The sequence below is a fragment of the Gopherus flavomarginatus genome, chromosome 5 (genome assembly GCF_025201925.1).
Source record: "Gopherus flavomarginatus isolate rGopFla2 chromosome 5, rGopFla2.mat.asm, whole genome shotgun sequence".
NCBI classification, from domain to species: domain Eukaryota; kingdom Metazoa; phylum Chordata; order Testudines; family Testudinidae; genus Gopherus; species Gopherus flavomarginatus.
The window spans coordinates 66,861,112-66,875,925 of record NC_066621.1 but is presented as its reverse complement, the minus strand read 5'-3'; positions in this window follow the sequence as shown (position 1 = coordinate 66,875,925).

Here is a 14,814-nt window from a genome sequence, read left to right as displayed (position 1 = left end):
GTGAAGAGTAATAGGAGATAATACATATAGCCAGTTGGATTTGTCTGCTATCCGTTCTCATAACCCAAAGGGCACATGAAGAAATTAAAATGCAAGAAGATTAATACAGATAAAAAAAATTGAAATATATGGGATGTAGCAGTAGGACTCATGGCCATAAGATATTTTTGATACCAATATCTTTGTAATATTAAAAACAGGTTTAGTCATTGACTTGAAGAAGAGAACTTCTGCATTTGCAATATATAAATTTGGATAAAAATTCAAATTATATTTCTTCTCATACTTTAGGCCACAAAGAGAATGAACTGAGTTCAGGAAAAAATTCCATCTCAATACAATATTGCATAATTGGATACATTCTGGGAAATATGCACCTTCCACAAAAGTTTCTAAGGGTCACCCCCACACTACACCACAATATACTGGACTAGATGATCTAGTCCCTTAGATCATCACAGAGTTCTACTGAACCTAGGTCAAACAGGAATTATCTCAAGGAAGTTCTATGGTTTGTATTATGTAGGAGATCAGACTAGACAATCACAGTTGTCCCTTCTGGCCTTATACTCTATGACTTGTATGAATAAGGACAACGAATTTAGCAATTTCATTCATAACTAGTATGGCTCATTCTATATTAGACACCAATTATCAACACAATTATAGTTTACCTCATCAACTTAATTAGAATACAGCAAACAAAATGTAGGTAGCCAGGTCCTTTACAGGCTGGTATCATACGAAAACAAAAAGATAAGGTCCTGGAGTCTAGAAGAGATGGAATTTTTTTTATGGAAAAAGTACTTGAGAAAGTATGTTCCTTAATAGCATAAATAAATTAGTTTCTGATATAGAATGGGCGATAGTGCAATTTGTAAATTCAGTGTGTGTGTACCATTAGAGTTCACGTAATGATATTTACAGGAAATACAATAATGTAAGAGATATTGGTAAGATTAGGTGGCTAATACAGTATGCTACAAGTAACTAAAAATCTATACAGGAAAAAAAACTTTCAAACCTACACCTATTCAGGAAAACAAAATCCATTTTAGGTTACATGTTATCTGGCAATTATTTAATTGAGTTGAAGATGGAATTAGTAGTTGATTTGAGAATATCCTTCTATGAACTCTTTTGTAAACTGCAAAGTGCCAACAATGGTTTGAACCCCATTTAGAAACAAAACAGAACAGCAAATCTTCAATTATGATCTTTTCAAGCAGAACAAGTGAAGAGTTATGGGAAGTTCATGGCACTTCTAAGATGTTTAAACACAAGTACCATAATTGTCACTTAATGGGTCAGGAAACAAAGACAGACTTTTCTCTGTGGTGTTGTCTGTTCTCTATAGATCACACTTATTTCACATCCATATTTAGGAAATGTAATTATGTCTAATTCAAATTACAAGAGAAAATAACACAAAGCTATTCCTTCTTTACTGATAATCTTCTGAATATTTTATTTGCCCAGCCATACCATTTTCTAAAAAGAAAACATTAATTTATGTGGCCCATATGGAATTGAATTGTACTGTATTCTAACATGATTCATTGTAATTTATACGTTAATTAGACAGATTATGTGACAATTAACTCTCTCCCCAAATGTAAAAGGTTTTCAAAAAGGAAATGTACAATGAACCACTTTCCCCCAGTTGTATGAGACAACAGGGTTGAATCCCAGACTTGCACCTACTTATATCAATGGCTCAGAGGTTTTCAAGAGCCCCAGTGTGTGCGCATCTTCATGAGATCACAGGCTACACCAAAAATGAATACTGGAAGCACTCTTGATTTAAAAACAATGTACAGTACTCTATCAGGCAAAATGATATTTAAAGAGAATCCTTAACCACTCCACAGCTCAGTGTGTGTAAATTCTATTTTGGAAGTTGGCCAAGGAACCAGACCAATAAGGAATTTCACAGAAAAACAACTTACTACAAATGTGATCAGAGAGCGAGATCATTGTACTCAAAATGATTTCCTTTGAGTGTTCTGCTTCTACAAAATACTAAGTAAGCCCCACTGCCCCTGAGGTATCATTTCAATCTTCAGATTAAAGAAAGACGTTTTTCTCTTCTTAATAAAATGATCAAAGCACTCCACTTCTCCATGTTTTTCACCAGTGGGGGTCACCTTGCATAGTCACATATAGGGAATGTTCTGTCATTGTAGTCTCGGAAGCCAAGGCAGGAAAAATAATTCCAGCAGCAGCACCTGGACTCCTGGCAACTTTTGTATTCAGCTTTGGAGTTGTCCCTGGGTCTTTTTTTTGTGTTCCACATATGAGAGTTTTTCTTTGTATGAGAATAATGTACTCACATAATATTTATCTGCATGACCCTTTACTATCAGGATGAGATATCTCCAGAGGCAAGCACCTGCTTCCATGGTCAGAACTTTGAACTAAACACATTCCAACAAGTGGCCTCCCTTAGTTCTCCAAATTCTCTCTGTGAGCTGACAGTGAAGTCCAGTTTTGATGGCTTCAAAAAACAACAACAACCCATTTTTTAGCCCAACACCACACTAGGTAACACAGAACAATATTTTGTGATGAGCAGGATAAAAGGCAGAACACAGTTATACAGATTAAAATGCTGGTCTACTGATGTGAATATGCATGCATACTCCTGTATTGTACAGTACAACCTTGAAATAGTGTTTTGCCACCACAAGAGTCACTACAAATAGAGTTTCACTATAACAGAAGAAGCTACCTGGCAAAAGATTGCCAGGCAATCACACAGACAGTGTCAAGGCCTTATTTTCCCCTTCCACAATTACTAGGGGGCAACCATTCGTATGGGGAGGAGAGGAAAGAGAGACAGGGTTCCAGAGGGATAATTTTACTCATACAGAGGTGCAGCAGAAGTAAGACAGGCTCTTTAGCTAACAAGTAAATCTCTATCCTGAATATATTTCCTCATGCATCACATCTCACCAAAGATCATACAGTTTATGGATACGCTCATCTGTAAATATCTTGGCACTACTGAAGTTGGCCCAAACGTCAAAGGTCCTTGTTTAAATTAGTCCCTAAATAATATGTTTATTCTTTTTCCCCCCCAGATGGAAGTGTTATACTGAGATCAGAGCATTGTGGGAAATCCTGCTGTGCTCACATCCATTCTCTGAGACTCAGCTAGCATCCAAATAGTTTCAGATAATCCTGATTTTTTCACCTAACCATAATGATTATAAAAACAGGTCTTAATTTCCAAATAAAAAAACAGGCTGACTTGCTACAACCTGTCACCATGTTCCCAAGTCAAATCTATTTCAATTTGTAGGCTTTGTACTTATAGGCTTACATGACATTAATTACACATAAAACATTTTGAAGTAACACCACATGGCTTGGCTGAAATTGTGCCAACATGTCAAGGTGGGTCAAAATTTTATTTTTTGTTTGTATTTCTAAGGACAATGGAAGACTGTTAAGACATAAATGTTTACCTGTTGTAGGTCACATACAGGCAAACCTCACATTGGCTCCACTGGGCGTTTAGCCAGCATTAGATCTACCAAATCTAGCCCTAAATTATTAAAGATTATGAACATATAATTTAACCAAGCCCCAAATACATATTATATATCACATCTGCATCTCATAATATAGAAACAAAATCCTAGCCCAAATTTAGCTTCCAACATACAGTTATATTTCCAAGTGTTACACATATATATTTGGGGTGGAATTTTACAGTAAACTGGTCATTTATGTTCTTTCCTTTATTATAAAATGCAGCAATGATCAATTTAAAATAATTGCACTTTTGAAATCTTTATAGTACGAGTTGAATAGAATATTAACATATTACTGTAGTATTTTTCATTTCAACAAGTAGTTAAAATATGTGAATCAATGTTTTAGAGCTCTGCAAATATAATGAACAAGAGCCTCATATCCAGCTGAAACTGAGAGGAAATTCAGTTAGTCAAAATGTAGTTGCTCAAGTTGGAATTTGACCAGGACATCAGAACAACTTTCCTACTCTTCTGAAAAGTACCATATCATAAGTGACAAGTTGTAAGGGATATCTCATTGGCTAGGCCCTGGTCTACACTACGAGTTTAGGTCAAATTTAGCAGCGTTAGATCGATTTAACCCTGCACCCATCCACATGACAAAGCCGTTATTTTCGACTTTAAGGGCTGTTAAAATCGATTTTGGTACTCCTCCCCCGACGAGGGGATTAGCGCTGAAATTGACCTTGCCAGATCAAATTTGGGGTAGTGTGGTTGCAATTCGATGGTATTGGCTTCCGGGAGCTATTCCAGAGGTGCCCGTTCCTGCTGGGCTGTTTGCCTGTGGCTGAACAGAAATGTTCCCCGCTGTTACCCACATGGTGCGGGGAGGGGTGAAGCAATCATCCCAGAGAATTGGGTTCGTGTGTGTGTGTGTGCAGGGGGGGGTTGTTAGCTGGGTTTGTGCTGCACGTTAACCCGAAAACCACAGCCCCTCCTCCTTTTAAATAGCCAATCCATTTTAAATGGCCAACCCAATGGCTGCTTGGTGTGGGAAATGAGGGCACTGCTGTTTGACATCATTCCCACACCTCTGAACGTCCCCTTAATAAAATCACCCTATTTCAACCAGGTGTCCAGGAATTATACCGCTCTCCTGAGGATAATACAGAGAGATAAAAAACGGATGCTGTTTGAATGCCAGCAAACACCGGGACCATACGCTGCCATGCTTTGTTATGCAATGATTCCAGACGATGTGCTACTGGCCTGGCGTGGTAAAGTGTCCTACCATGGAGGACAGAATAAGGTTGCCCTCCCCAGAAACCTTTTGCAAAGGCTTTGGGAGTACATCCAGGAGAGCTTTATGGAGATGTCCCTGGAGGATTTATGCTCCATCCCCAGACACATTAACATACTTTTCCAGTAGCTGTACTGGCCACGAATGCCAGGGCAAATTAATCATTAAACATGCTTACTTTTAAACCATGTATAATATTTACAAAAGGTATACTCACCAGAGGTCCCTTCTCCGCCTGGTGGGTCTGGGAGGCAGCCTTGGGTGGGTTCAGGGGGTCCAGAGTGAAAAACAGTTCCTGGCTGTCGGGGAAAATGGGTTCTCCGCTTCTTGCTGTGAGCTATCTTCTTCGTCCCCAAAACCTGCAACCCTGCTGCGTGCTACTCCATTGATGGAGTCAAAGCACAGGGGTGGAGTAGTGGTGGCTGCACCACCTAGAATGGCAGGCAGCTCATCATAGAAGCGGCATGTCTGGGGCTCTGACCCAGAGCATCCATTTGCCTCTCTGGTTTTTTGGTAGGCTTGCCTCAGCTCCTTAAGTTCCACGCGACACTGCTGCGGGTCCCTGTTACAGCCTCTGTCCTTCATGCCCTTTGAGATTTTTTCAAATGTTTGGCCATTTCTTCTTTTGGAATGGAGTTCTGATAGCACGGATTCATCTCCCCATACAGTGATCAATTCCCATACCTCCTGTTCGGTCCATGTTGGGGCTCTTTTGCAATTCTGGGACTCCATCATGGTCAATTCTGCTGATGAGATCTGCACTCACCTGCAGATCACCATGCTGGCCAAACAGGAAATGAGATTCAAAAGTTTGCGGGCCTTTTCCTGTCTACCTGGCGCTGTCCAGAGTGGTCACAATGGAGCACTCTGGGATAGCTCCTGGAGACCAATACCACAATACCAAATTGTGACTACACTACCCCATATTTGACCTGGCAAGATCGATTTAGCGATAATCCCCTCATCGGGGGAGAAGTACCGAAATCGATTTTAACAGCCCTTTAAGTCGAAAATAACGGCTTTGTCATGTGGACGGGTGCAGGGTTAAATCGATCTAACACTGATAAATTCGACCTAAACGCATAGCGTAGACTAGGGCTTAGACAAAGTCTATAGAAGTAAACAGAAATGATGTGACAGTCATATGAATAGGCAGATAATGTTTTCATCACCCTTTAAATGAAACATTCTTTTTGTAAGGTCTCTCAGTCCAAAGGTACAGACTATTACAACACATAATCTGTTTTGGCCACTGACTAAATTGCCATATGGCTGACACATCAATACGCCACAGTCCTGACCTGGGGGGGAACTCTTCTAGGGATCAAAGGACAGTCTCCATGACCTATTCAGTCTGACCTCTGTGCTGAGACTGTAGTCAATGTGGCCAATTAGTCCTAGTTGCAGTCTGGACACTTGTGCCATGGGGAATCAAACAGCCATCATGTGACAGCAATTTTAATTCACTACTCTGTATCGCGTAATCAATACCCTGAGCTTTCCAATTCAACAAAAACATAAGTCCCTCCCTAGCCTGGCTGGTGCAACATCGGGGAAAACAGAGATATTGACAGATTAGGATTTCTCATGAGTAACCCTAGAACATCAACCTGGACAACTGCTTTTCTGAGTACAATCACACTGCACCCCATACATGCTACTGACTAGCACTTGCTGCTCACTGCAGCATCCTTGCTAGCTGGGGGTGAGGTAAGAGGCAAGACACACACACACACACACACCTGAAGATCACATCCCCTGGGAGACAAGGATCACAAGACTTCATGTGAGCTTGCTCTCTCTTTGCATTCCTTAAGTACTAAGGTAAGAGAGGCCTGGCATGTTGTTTACATGTAAGAGGTTTCACGCATTCTTCTCCTGTTCCAATAGTCTGTGCATCAGTGGGTATGATTTATATCATACTTTGAGTTACAGGAGTTTAAAAAGTCATGAGAAATTCAATTTATCTGGATTGGGGACCCTAGAACATGACAACTATTACACATACATGAGTTGCCGGGGGGTAGGGTTGTTTGTTTTAATATAATTTTATGAAAAATTCTTCCAGAGAAAACTTGTATGCCAAGTTTCAGGAGTCCCAATAATGGTTTTTTTAATGGAGTGCTGCTATAATTTTAACTGAGGTGACAATGAAAACACATATTCTTTCCATCTGGTACCATACACTTGAACACACTACTGACAGTTCTCAAAAGTTGTGCATTGAAATGGTTGTCTAGCTATATATTTAAACAATTAAGTCATCATTAATTCAGTAAGTGCCATAATAGACTTCATAAGAATTACAAAAGAATCCTTTTTAGAGATGTACCATCAGTACTGATAGTTGTCTAACCAGGTGGGGTCCTCCTCATGCACTGGTTTCAATGTTTTCTGAAAATACATGGTAACAAAATGCACAAGTGAACAAAGTTATCCTACTTAATTCTTTGACACTACAAGCTGGGAATTTCCTGACATGCCAAACTAATTAAAAATGCATTAGCGTTGACATAGGACCTTCCAATTCACCTGGCACCAAGGGGTTAATCACACACACTTAATATCCTATCTCAAACAGCAATAATTGTAGCAAGGAGCAAGCTTTTATGGTAACCTTAGTAAGATAGTGCTGCTTCTTCAGAACACAACAGTAAAAAAGCCATGCAAATGGAGATGAATGGAGCACAAGCCACTGAGGTAATTAAAAATGTATTTTCCATCTCCTAGTAATTGAATTGTGTACAAGCTGCAAGTTAATGAGGTCATCTACCCTCGAGCACTGACAGGAAAGCAGGAATAATTATCTTTCAATTTTTTCTTATGTAGCAATTAATTTTAACCATTCGCCTGCACCCCACTCCCACTTCATTCATTCCAGTCAGTCAAAGTCATAGCTAAGCTGAATTGACAAGCAATTGATATGGTAGCGGCACAAAGCCGCTGAGGCGGGTAAGGTAATCAAGGGGCTGCAGCTGTTGAGGACTAAGCGCTTCCAGGTGAATGTCACCTGAGATTTTGCATTCTGCCACTCGGAGGACTAGGGACATACAGTGGTGGCTGACAGCACATCTGGTGCCAGGTGGGCAGGGATGGGACATTGCTGATTCGGGAAGGGAACAGAAGGATGGACTAGGATTGATGAATGGACAAGACTCTGAATCAGATTGTCTTTTTTTTTTTTAAGGCTCAGCTATTAGTGTACACAGTATCCTCTTAGAAAATCTCATGTCTTTGGCTTCGAATGAAAATTCAGGAACATCCACTAAACTCAAACTCTGCTTCTCCTGAAATTCTGTAATGTGGCTCTATAACGTAAGATCACTTTAAAACAAAAAGTGGATGCAGACTTGGAAGTGAAGTTGCGTAGGTTGAACCTGTGAAGTGCCTCAGCTCAAAAGCTCTGAGTGTGCATGTGCATGCCTGCTCACACACGCACTTGGAACTGGCTTAGCAAGCTCTGAAGTTATTATTTTCCTCCCATAGCGCCTCCATTGATTACAATGATCATTTTTGTTCACTACAAAGATGGATACTCAGGTTTTCTTCCTGATGATTGTAACACTAACAGGTGTACAAAGTTATCTAATTCAAATGTTTCACTGATGTTATTGGAACTATATGTAGGAAACTAAGTTTTAGAGCAAAAAGCATACAACCTAAACATATTCTTGTTAACGCAATTCCCTTCTTTGCTCTCAAAACACATTATTGGAAACATTTTCAGCACATTGCAAGAAGTGGTGCATGACTCTTATTCATTAGCTGAGTTCTGTCCATAATTCTCTGCAAACCAGAATGACAATTTACCACTACTTTACAGTTCCTGTATTTAGCACTCACAGCTTGCATTAACTCATATTTCTTCTATAACTTTCACTTATTTTGTTTTGATTTATTACTACATGCATTAATCTTTAATGGCTTTTCACTTCATGAGCTATCCAAGTGCTCATGTGTTGATCACTTTGCTCCATCACATTCTCAAAAATGATAACTAGAGGCGAAATTTCTTTTCACGTTAAGACAATGGGCTACATTTTGTTCTCACTGTCCTAAATGCAGAGCAACTTTATCAAAATTAGTGAAGCTATTTTGCATTTACAGTTGTGGAATAGGAAAAAAAGGGCCCTTTTTAGTTGGACACGAAAACTACAGCCCAGTTGTTGTTTTTTCTTTTGCGCTCACAAGGCCCGATCCAAGTTTTACTGAAATACACTTCAATGGTAATTGCATCATGCCCTCAGTAATTTGCAATAACTTTATTTACAGGTGCAAGGCTGTGCTTTTTAAAGTGAAGTTTGGTGAAGAATGTGACAGCAGACTCAAGAGCAGCAGTTTGACCCCAAAAGCTCAGTTTGATTAGGAATGCAACTTTGTGCTTAGTAATTTGGATCAAATTCAAATTGAGTGTATAATTACTGAAAAAGGTCAAGGTGGCTTCGGTCTAGTACCCTACATTCAAACATTATCTTTCCTTGGGTGCTGGGCACTGGGAAATTCTTATCCCAGATAAGGTAAGTATAAAAGGCATGGAAATGGAGCCAGTTTTCCCTGGAAGGGAGACAGAATTCTTCTTTTTAGTGGGATACTCCACCTTTCCGCCACCACTCTCTGGTGGTTTCTGCTGCTTATGGAGATGTGCATAGCACATAATTGCAGCATATGATTAGCATTATAGTGCAGATCTAAGAAAACAGTCTCATGAGGAGCAGAAAGATTCTGGGACACCTGCTGCTTCTTATGCTCTTGCTTCTTCCTTAATGGTAGAGCTGCACCCTAATGACAAATGATGACATGAGGGTCTCACCTTTGTGATTCACAAATTAAAACAAAGAAAACTAACTTCTGTTTAATGTGTTTAGCCCATCAGAGGCAAACACTCTAGGGCAGTCATGAAAGAAAATCAGCTTTTGTTTGGGACTGTAAGAGGAAGCTTGCACTGAAAGCAGCACATGCTGTCTATCCTGCAATCAGTGCCACCCTGAGATAGTTACTAGCAGAATGTCAGTAATGACAAGCATAAATAGAAAGATCTCTGACACAGTTTTACAAAGATAAGCACATTCTCAAAACTAGTCTTCATCACTTGTATTAACCAAATTCTAAAATACTATACACATGGACATGGTGGAAAGACATGTATTGTACTACAAAGACAAAATCATTCTTAGTAGTTAGATAAGTGTTGTCAGTCAACTCTAAGCATATTTTAGCCAGCTCTTTCTCTGTAAGGGCAGATTAAACTTGGCAGATTTGATGAGGCATGACATACTCTATGTAGTTTCCACTCTTCCTGAAACAGCTTCTTGCAATGCTGGGGCATGTTCTCCCCTCCAGATCTACTTCAAAAATCCAGAATAAAAAAAAAAGATCAGTTCCTATGTCCTTTAGAGTGAGTCTCTGCTAGTTTCCTTGGAGGCTAAAAGTGCAGGAATGTCTATACAAACAAAGAAATTTACTTTAGCATCTCCTGTGTCTGCAGTAAAACTAATACAGCAGTGCAAAAACATAGGGCCAGTGAACAAGCATCTGAATCTGAAGAAAGATCCCATTGTTTTAGTTTCTCCTCTTCTTGCCCTACTTCAGATTAAAAAATTGCTTTCTTACATGGTGCCTACAAAGTATCCATTTCTTCTCTTCTAAAAGTGATACCACCAGCAGTGGAGATGAGACAGTTATCAGAGCTCTGGATTCAATTAAGAGAACTCCAGAGGAACAGTTTTTTCAGAACATCCGATCCCAGCTGCTGGATCCATCTCAGTCTCACTTTCCTACCTTCTGATATTCTCTTTTGCTACATGTCTTCGAATCTAGGCTCCATCAAAAAACTGCAAGGACAAGACAAGAAAAGTTAGATCTTCTGATGGGAGTCATGCAGAGATTTTTCGGTTTGCATAGAATAGGCACAGTCTGAGAGACGAGAGTAGGACCAACTCAAGAAAATTCTTGCCACCAAAGCTGAGGCCCATGCTGATTTACACCAGCTGAGGATACAGCCTTTCATATTTATCTTCAGACACTCCACTTTACACATACTGTAGGCTGAAGACCTCAGATTAACCTGTTTCACCGTCACAGAGAACATGCCTGTAGATGTATTACATTTCCATTTTTGGTTAATGACTTCAAATAACTAAGATTTGTGGTGGTTGTTACAGAAGCAAATCTCTGATGAATGACAGGTGCCTTTACTGGTACAGAATTAAGTTTTTTTTTAAGTATCTTACACTGGTACATTTACATAAGAGGCTGTATGAACAGTATCTGAGGATGTATCTTCTTTTCTATCCTTTGAAATGTTTAGTTTTTTTAACTGAAACATTACTTAGCATTTATACATTGTAGCAACATTTATGTTAACATTTTTTTTCAGTTAATCTCTTTGTTAAAAATACTGGCTCATTTTGAATCTTAGGCATTCCACACTAAGAAATCCAGGTACTTCAGATCACAGATAACTACGACATAAACCTAACATGCACATGAGGAACTAGCTGAGTCTAGAAACATTGTCCAGCTTCGGAAACAAAACACTTCACTTCCCGTGCCAAATAATTCTTTGAGCTAGAGCTAGAGGAAGCTGATGATCCTTATAGCCTATTTGAGTCAACCTCTAGAGGGCAAGATCACAGACAGACAGACACAGTTAATCTGTTACCAAGTCACTCTATATTCAGGAGAATAAAGCAAATGCAACTCTCTTCATGCTGTGCAAAACACAACCACATAAGCTAAGGGGAAATCACTCCTGTAGTGCTGAAGTATAAAAGTCTCTAAACTGCAACCAGCCACTAGAGGGCAAATTGCTCATAATACGCTAGAACAATTACAATTCAATATAAAAAGTGTTAATAATTCTGTTTAAATACAATCTACTCTCTTCAATTACAGTCTGTGCACAAGATGTGAGGTGACTGGACTATGTGGAAAGTTTGAAGCGATACTAATAAGCCATTTTTTAGCTACAGTAACACAAAGAAACAGACACGACAAAATGCAAACCAGAGTGCGTGTTTTTTTAACGATGCTGGGTGCAACCCCATAACTATATAGGGACCAGTGTTTTGTTAATTCTATTTTTGCTTAACAAGGAATATTGCAATATTCCTATTTCTTTTGTTTGCCTCTTCTGTGTGTGCACACTGTATTTTCCTATTTAATTTTCTCTTCACTATTGTATATAGTTACTGTGTTTCACACTTGTGACACCTGTAACATAAGACACTAACAGAAGTGTCTTAGCCAGCTGGCTATTCAACCCTTTATTATATTGGTACTGTGGTAGCATCTAAGGGCCCCAGCCATAAAACACAGTCCCATTGTGCTGTAAAACTACATAATAAACAATGGTCCTTGCCCAAAAGAACTTAATAGTCTAAATTTTATTTTAAATTAAAACTTTACATTAAACTTTAACTTCAACCTACCTACTACCAAACTACTCTCATCCAACTTATAGTCTTGCTATTGACTTTCCAGCTAAAGTAGATGAAGCTTTTAATTATTAAATAACTGAGATATTTTCCAAATTATGCTCCAGAGCAAATGATGTTATGACATTTAGTTTCTAATGCAATTTTATCTAGGAAACAATGCCCTTCATGGTGGCATTAATTAATTTTAACATACGTTATGGGACAATTTAGGGCCCAATCCTGCAAACATTACTCATGAGAATAGTCCAAGATCAACAGGACGACTTGCAGGAGTAAAGTTATGTAAGTATCTGCAGAATGGGACTACTTGCAGGAGTAAAGTTATGTAAGTATCTGCAGAATGGGATCCTTTTCATTTCAGAAAAGCTTGTTACAGAAATGTGTGTGTTCAGGAAAGATTTTTAAGCTGTACAATTAGTTTTGTTTATCTAAAAAGCTCATCTATCAGTCATCCACTTAATTATTGTACAACCTCACCTTGATATGGCTTTAGTGCATGGTCAGAAACTTGCACAGGTACACTGCACATATTGTTCCAAGTGCTTTTATCCCCCCGGAAGGATAACTGGGCCATCAGCATTAACTAGATTAAAATCTTTTCAAATATTTAAAATTTAAAATTGAAGAAAAACAAATGTATTTTATTGAAATGCACCAACTCTCAGGAAGATGTTGACCATTTTCACTATCATGGCATTAACATGTAGAAGATGCCACATGGAAATTTCAGGCTCATAAGGAGCCTAGAAATTCACACATCCTTACTAGCTCCAAGCCAGTCTTTAGAGTATCCTTTGTAGGTCACTGTACACACAAAGTGGCATTGTGAGTGACTCTCTTCCATGCCAAGGGAAAGACACAGTGATGCTAATGATATGAAAAACATGAAGATCAGATTGAGGCCCCAGAACCAAAGGGCAGAGAACAAAAATCAGAGACCCAGACTTCATGAGAACTGGGTGTATTATCTCTTGTGATAACAACAAGGCAGGACTCAGCTGTAATGAATACAATAGTAACTCTTTACTAAAGCTGCTGGACATGTACAGACCTTGTGATTCTTCCTGGCTCTCTAGTTTCCAGAGTGATTAAAATACACTCTTTGCTATTTGGTGTCATTACATGGTATCGCCCTGAATCTTGAACTAAACAGCTATAGAATGGATGGCTGACTACACTACTCTCGAGTAAGAACAGCCATTTCCATTCAATGTTGTCCAGTTTTTTATTTTCAAGCTGTTATAATTCCAGGACATTTCCATTCACCAGCTGGCTCATCATTTATGTTACGTCCATTCCTCTCCCCCACCCCCGCCCCGATAACATACAAAACTTAGGGGATGCGCAGTAGTAAATGCAACAACAACAGAATGATTTGCAATAGATGATCAGGCAGCAATCTATGAAAACAGTGTGAGCTTTTCTCTAAAGCAATTGGGGAGCTGTGTTTCCTCTAGCCTCCATGATTAAATCACTACATATTAGTTCCAGCAAAAGTCATTTTCCCTTAAACTGAAAAGCACAATGTAATGGAATTTCATCAAGAATTTCTAAATGACTTTGCACCTTACTATATTCAGACCTGACTAGAGACCACATACAGTCAGTACAACAGGCTTAATATTCTATTGAGGCTTCTGTACAGGCTTAGTTCTTTGCTAGTGTCTCATAACTTCTAGGAAAATTTTCCCCCTTTATATTGTTGCCTTGAGCCATGAATTTAGCATCAAGAATTACTCAGATTTTGGTAACAGAGTCATTTCTTTATAATTCCTGTACTCCTCATCCAAAATATTCTTACTTTCCTTCCCAAGACTTTACTGTTTATCTCCTGGTAATTCTCTGATAAAATAAAAGTGATTTTAGTTGGTATTGTACCTTTCCAGCTCAGTTCCTGATATCTAGCATAGCGCCTGTATTACCGATCACATTTGCTCAACATGAATGCCCCTTGCAACTCTGATCAACTTAAGTGCTACGTTACACACTTCTACTTTGTGTGTTTAGATAAACTAAAGAATTCAGTAGCCAGTCATCTTTAAAAATATTACATTGTTCTTTTCTCTTGAAGATATACAATATAATGTGGTATTTACAGTACCTGAATGGCTTGCTGCTTTTCCCTGACATGATTTCTTTATATGCTTATTTGCAGATAACTCAGTAGCGTCAATATATTATTTCATATGGAGTGAACTCCATCAAAAGTGGTTATAAGACTTACTGGAGGATTGCACAGGATAATTTGCCGTATCCATCTCATAACCCATGTTATGCTTTTATCATAAGATTCCTGATAGAGGAGATGAAAAACTGAACTTGCAGTTGAGCAGGGTACAAGGTAGGAATCACAGAAGTTAAAAGGTTTTCAGTGAGACCACTGAACTTCTTCAGCAGCAGTCATGTTCTGGACTATAATTATTTCATTAATATAACTGGCATCTGATCCAGAAATGTGCCAAGGGCCTCTCAACATCCACTGAGCACCTATGTAGGATCAGACCATGGATGATTAGAACAGACCTGCAGCACATCATAGAACAAATTCTCATAAAAACAGACTGAGAAAAGACCAGGCTGGTAAGACATCCCA